The following is a 6,898-nucleotide window of genomic DNA, read 5'->3' as shown; positions in this document are numbered from 1 at the left end:
CATCAGTCACTATCAGCCAGTAGTCCCGCGTTTGTACCCAGAACAAACGCACCTGACACAGCAAGGGTTACAGACGTGTCGAAATACCTGATGCGCCGTGAGATGGTGAGCACTGGTCTCTTGAAGTTCGACGATCGTCCTGAAAACTACTGGGCCTGGAGGTCATCCTTCCTAAGCAGCACCCAAAACTTAGAGCTGACAGACAGAGAGAAGCTCGACCTACTCGCCAAATACCTAGGACCAGAGTCCTCAGAGCAGGCCAAAAGAATCAGGTCAGTGCATGTCCATGATGCAACAGCAGGACTTGCGATGGTCTGGCAGAGAATGGAAGACTGCTATGGGTCACCTGAAGTAATAGAAGAAGCACTTTTAAAGAAAATTGAAACTTGCCCAAAAATGACAAACAAAGACAATCAGAAGCTGAGAGAGCTTGGAGACCTACTCCTAGAGATAGAAGCAGCAAAGACTAGTGGAACTCTGCCAGGTCTCTTATACTTAGACACAGCACGTGGAGTAGAGCCCATAATCGAGAAGCTCCCTTTCAACCTGCAAGAAAGGTGGGTCTCTCAAGCATCCAGATACAAGAAAGACTATCGAGTTGCATTTCCACCATTTGTCTTCCTCGCTGAATTCGTTGTAGACCAAGCTAAAACATGCAATGACCCAAGCTTCGCCTTCCTGAACAAGAGAGTTGCAAGCTCCCCAAGGACAGAGAAGCAGCCGCCAGTACACTACAAAGAACGCAGAGCAACAGTGTCTGTGCGGAAGACAGAAGTTCCGCCTGAGGCTGCAGCCAATCAGGAAGACAACACAAGCAAGGAAGTTGAGGATCCAGACAAACAGTGCCCAATACACAACAAGCCTCATCCACTAAGAAAATTTCACAGTTTCAGAAGTAAGACATTAGAGGAGCGCAAGGCTTACCTTAAAGACAATCACATTTGTTTCAGATGCTGCGCCTCAATGCAACATCTTGCAAAAGACTGTAAGAGAGAAATACGGTGCACAGAATGCAACAATGACCGACATCTGTCAGCACTGCACCCAGGACCACCACCATGGAGATCAGAAGTTCCAGCAACTCAAGAAGATCATGGTGGGGAGCAAAAAGAAAGTGCAACACCAGCGATAACTTCAAAGTGCACTGAGATCTGTACAGAACCAGGACTCTCTAGATCATGCTCCAAGATATGCTTAGTCAAAGTGTATCCCAACGGTCTCAGAGAAAAGGCAGTGAAGATGTATACAGTCCTAGACGAACAAAGCAACAGGTCTCTAGCAAAGACAGAGTTCTTCGACCTCTTTGGTGACAAAGGAAGTTCAACTCCATACACCTTGAAGACATGTTCTGGAGTTATAGAGACATCAGGGAGAAGAGCAAACAACTACACCATCGAGTCATTAGATGGAAAGACGCAGCTGACTCTTCCTACCCTCATAGAATGTGACATGATACCAGATGACAGGTCAGAGATTCCCACACCTGAAGTGGCACGTCACTACCCTCATCTTATGCGAATAGCAGACAAGATCCCAACACTCAACCCAGATGCTGCAATCGTCCTTCTACTAGGAAGAGACATACTGAGAGTGCACAAGGTCAGAGAACAATACAATGGGCCGCACAATGCACCATTTGCTCAATGTCTTGATCTTGGATGGGTTATCGTTGGAAATGTATGTCTGGACGGACTTCACAAACCCGCAAAGGTGAATGTCTACAGAACAAATCTGCTGCAGAACGGTCGCACATCATGTCTTTGCCCATGTAACAACAGCATGCAGATTAAAGAGAAACTATCTAACCCAACACATCCCCAGAACATCCAGAGGTTCCTGGAAGATACAGCCTCAGCTGAAGATTCAGATCAGCTAGGCCACAAAGTGTTTGAGAGAACTCAAGATGATGACAAACTAGCACCATCTGTTGAAGATAACCTCTTCCTTGAGATCATGGACAGAGAAGTCTTCAAAGACAAAGCAGGCAGTTGGGTAGCCCCACTACCATTCCGTACACCACGGCATCGTCTTCCCAACAACAGAGTGCAAGCAGAGAAACGCCTTGCGCTATTGCAGCGCACTCTTGAAAGAAAGCCAGACATGAAAGAGCACTTCCAAGAATTCATGCGGAAAATCTTTGACAAAGATCAAGCTGAAAAAGCACCAGCACTGCATGAAAAACAAGAACGCTGGTACTTGCCAATATTCGGAGTGTACCATCCTCAAAAACCAGGTCAGATACGTGTAGTATTTGATTCCAGTGCAAAGCATGAAGGTATTTCCCTTAATGATGTACTTCTCAGCGGACCAGACCTGAACAACACACTTCTTGGAGTCCTTATCAGATTCCGAAGAGAACTTGTTGCAGTAACAGCAGATGTACAGCAGATGTTCTACTGCTTCCTTGTCCGTGAAGACCACAGAGACTACCTGAGGTTCCTATGGTATGAAGACAACGACCTCAACAAAGGTATCATAGAGTATAGGATGAAAGTACATGTGTTTGGGAACAGTCCCTCACCAGCTGTCGCTATCTACAACTTGAGACGAGCAGCGCAGCAAGGTGACAGACACAACCCTGAAGCCAAACAATTTGTTATGAAAAACTTTTATGTAGATGATGGACTTGCTTCCTTCTCCAGTAGTGGAGAAGCCATTGACATTTTGAAAAGCACTAGAGACTTGCTAGCAGACTCTAACATAAGACTGCACAAAGTGGCTTCCAACAACAGCAAAGTAATGGAAGCATTCCCAGCAGAAGACCGTGCAAAAGACCTCAAAGACCTAGATCTAGGTACAGATTCACCACCCCTTCAAAGAAGCTTAGGGCTTAGTTGGGACTTGAAAACTGACAGCTTCACCTTCCGAGTATCCAGGGAAGAGAAGCCTTTCACAAAGCGAGGTGTCTTGTCTACGGTCAACAGTCTTTATGATCCCTTGGGGTTCGTAGCACCCATCACCATGCAAGGCAAAGCTCTTTTGAGAGAGATTACAACAGAGCTAGAACAAAGTGATTGGGACACACCTCTACCTGAAAAGAAAGAAATGCAGTGGAAGTTGTGGAAAGACTCTTTGCTGGAGCTTGAGCGATTTAGCATCCAAAGACCATACGTCTCTGTTTCTTTGTCTGTTACAAAACGAAGAGAGATACACGTGTTTTCAGATGCATCCACCGTGGCTATAGCAGCTGTAGCCTACCTTAGAGTCATAGACACTCAGGGACAAAGCCATGCAGGATTCATCTTGGGAAAGTCCAAACTGGCTCCAAGACCTGCTCACACGGTCCCACGCTTAGAACTTTGTGCTGCTGTCCTAGCTGTGGAGATAGCAGACTTACTCATTGCAGAACTGGACATCGAAATCCATGCAGTGAACTTCTACACAGACAGCAAGATTGTTTTAGGTTATATCCATAACGCTTCAAGAAGATTCTACACATACGTGTCAAACAGAGTGACACGTATCAGAAAGTGTACAAGTCCAGAACAGTGGCATCACATCAGTACAGACAAGAACCCTGCTGATCATGGGACTAGACTGGTACCAGCTGCTGTCCTCAAACAGACTAACTGGTTCACAGGTCCATCCTTCTTGACTGGACCAGAAACTGAAGAGACTGATCAGAAAGGAACTTTTCAGCTTGTAGAACCAGACCAAGACAAAGAGGTAAGACCTCTAGTTGCAGTTTACAAGACTCTAACCACCAGAGAAGGTCTTGGCTCATGTAGGTTCAAAAGGTTTTCCAGCTGGAAGTCACTCATCCGTGCCATAGGGAAACTCATCTGCTTGGCCAGATCCTTCAGCAAAACAGCCAGTGTTGACCAGGGTAACAATGACTATCTTGAGCGAGCCAATGTCACCATTATCAGATGTGTTCAGCAGGAAGCCTTCAAGGAAGAAATTCAATGTCTTCTCAAGAAAGAAGATCTTTCTAAACACAGCCCGCTCAGAAAATTGAACCCTGTGCTTGATGAAGATGGAGTGATGAGACTTGGAGGTCGTCTACCCGCAGCTGATATGACTATTCTAGAAAAACATCCCATTGTCATACCCAAGAATCATCATGTTGCCGTTCTTCTGACAAGACACCACCACGAGCAAGTTGCACATCAAGGTCGCCACCTCACTGAAGGAGCAGTCCGCTCAGCTGGATTGTGGATCCTAGGAGGTAAAAGACTAGTCTCCAGCGTGATTAACAAATGTGTAACTTGCAAGAAAATCAGAGGAAAACTTGAAGTCCAGAAGATGTCAGACTTACCTCCAGACAGGCTGGCTTCAGATCCTCCATTCACAAATGTAGGCCTGGACGTTTTTGGTCTGTGGAACATTTCTTCTCGCAAGACCAGAGGAGGCAGTGCAGAGAGCAAACGCTGGGCTGTTCTCCATTCGAGGACCAGCAAAACAGATTCGTTCTGATTGTGGCACAAACTTTATTGGAGCCTGCAAGGAATTGAAGATCGTTGCAACAGACTCGGAAACAAGTAACTATCTTCAAAATCAAAGATGCACTTGGATCTTCAATCCTCCTCATGCCTCACATATGGGAGGAGCTTGGGAGAGGATGATTGGAGTAGCTCGCCGCATTCTAGATGCAATGCTTCTAAAGATTGGATCTACTCGTCTCACACACGAAGTCTTAACCACGCTGATGGCTGAAGTCATGGCTATCATGAACGCCAGACCTTTGGTCCCAGTGTCTACTGACCCAGAGATGCCAACCGTCTTGACACCGGCAACGTTGCTGACCCAGAAGATGGAGATGGTGACAGCTCCCAACGGGGACTTTGATCTTAAAGACTTGTACACCAAGCAATGGAAACAAGTTCAAAGCCTTGCCAATATCTTCTGGAAGAGATGGAGACAGGAGTACCTGACGACCCTCCAACCACGCAACAAATGGCAAGCCGACAAGCCCAACTTACAAGTTGGAGATGTTGTTCTACTAAAAGACTCTCAGGCCCACAGGAACGAGTGGCCAATTGGACTCATTGTGGGGACTGATGCTAGTAGTGATAGCAGAGTCAGGAAAGTAGAGGTCAGAGTAGTAAAACAGGGCACCCCTAAGGTGTACCTTAGACCCATTACGGAAGTCGTTTTACTCCTTCCAGGAGTTTAATAGTGGCATATCATTATTATGCCAGGTGGGGAGTGTGCTGCCTTGTATTACACAAGGCATTCTTTAGCATTCAGCAGTGTCTGTCCCCTTAAGGCCTGAGACTTCCTGTTTGCTAACTTGGGAGGAAGTGACCTCATCTCTTCAGACTGAAGAAATTCTACAATGCAAGTACATGTGGGATGCTGTTCCCTCTTCATATATGGGCTTGATTAGACCCCCAAAGTCTGTAAGTACCCCTCCTATATACTGAGGAATGTTATGTATATAGCTAGGTAGTTAGATATGTACTCATGTCTGTTTATTCTGTTTGTATTTCAGTTTTACCATTTATTCACATTCATCCGCACATTTATTCATTCATTCTCATTATGATCACATGTTATCAGTAAAAGATCATCGGTTATCAATCATCGACTCTTTACTGTGTGGACATCAAAGGTTATACTGCCTGTAATCCTCTGTAACCCTTTCATAACTGCAGAGAAGGCAGGACAGTCATAGTCACTCAATTGTAGAGCTTTTAGGAGCTCAATTGAATCATTAACATTGTTTCAGGTCTGTCTGCCCATGTTTATTTAAATAAACTTTTTTAGCCTCCTGGCTATGTTTGGTATGTTCAGACCAACTGTCTGTTTAAGCACAGACACCACTGTTTCTCTCAGAGGACAACCTGGTCAGAACATTTACCTGTAGCTCCCCCATTGAGGTAGGTTTTCTAACCAGTTCCTGCCACAAGGCCTACAACAATTTTTTCCTGATGAAAGGTCTGAGACCTAAATATCACTTCAGCTCTAGTTCACACTCCTTGGCCTTCAGGCCTCTTTGGAAGACACCATACACATACACACACACACACACACACACACACACACACACACACGAAGGGCCTTTCTGGTTAAGATGGTTTCAGTCCTAGTTTATTGGAGGGTTTTGCTGAACATGTGATATGGGGATCCCAGGTTACTGATAAGTAGCACATGTAGCAGGGCTACCCTATTTCCCACCGCTGGAGCAGTTGACACTCTTAAACTAGGTCACCACCCATTGTCTCAATGTCTCTGCACCCCAGCTATAGGCTTACCCTCCATCTCTGTAGGAACAGGAATAGACTAGGTCTCATTAACACTGGAACTGTCAAACCTGAGTTTATATGTATTTAAAAGACATGTCTAAATGCTAATGTTTTTATGGTGCCAAGCACACTGAGTGTTTACCAGATTTCAGGTTCATTCAGTTTATGATAATAAATTTGGTTAATGTGGCTGTTGGTAAACATGACTAAATGCATCTAAACATGCTTTAAAACAGCTAAACCTGCTTTAAAGCAGGAACATCTAATTTCCCCAAAAAGTGATCTACAAGGTAGGAAGAAGAGGAACCATTGCAAGTGACCACAGGAGAACACTACCCTAAAGATCTATGTGTAAAGAAAGTGTAACCAGCTGACTGATCCACTGGAAATAAACTTCCAGAAGAGTACGCAAATGATGTGAGTGTATGTGAAACTTTGTATATTACAACTTTTCAGAGTCCTCCACTCCAAGAAAAACTACAGCCTTATTGTTATCCTGCAGATGTTTGTGATCCCAAGCATGGGAAATATGAGCATTGTGGCATAGTGTTTTACAATGTGTTAATCTTGTTGTGTTAGGCTCAATTGTGTACTATTTTATGATTATTAAGTGTTCTTTCATAGCAAGAACACTTATTGCTATCTCACATATATATTCTTATTAAGTGTTCTTGCAAAGAACACTTATTGTTAACTCACAAATATATTCT

The sequence above is a fragment of the Staurois parvus genome, unplaced genomic scaffold (genome assembly GCF_062004578.1).
Source record: "Staurois parvus isolate SC_StPar_1 unplaced genomic scaffold, SC_StPar_1.0 ptg000022l, whole genome shotgun sequence".
NCBI classification, from domain to species: domain Eukaryota; kingdom Metazoa; phylum Chordata; class Amphibia; order Anura; family Ranidae; genus Staurois; species Staurois parvus.
The sequence above is the reverse complement of the archived record's forward strand: the minus strand, read 5'-3'. Positions refer to the sequence as shown.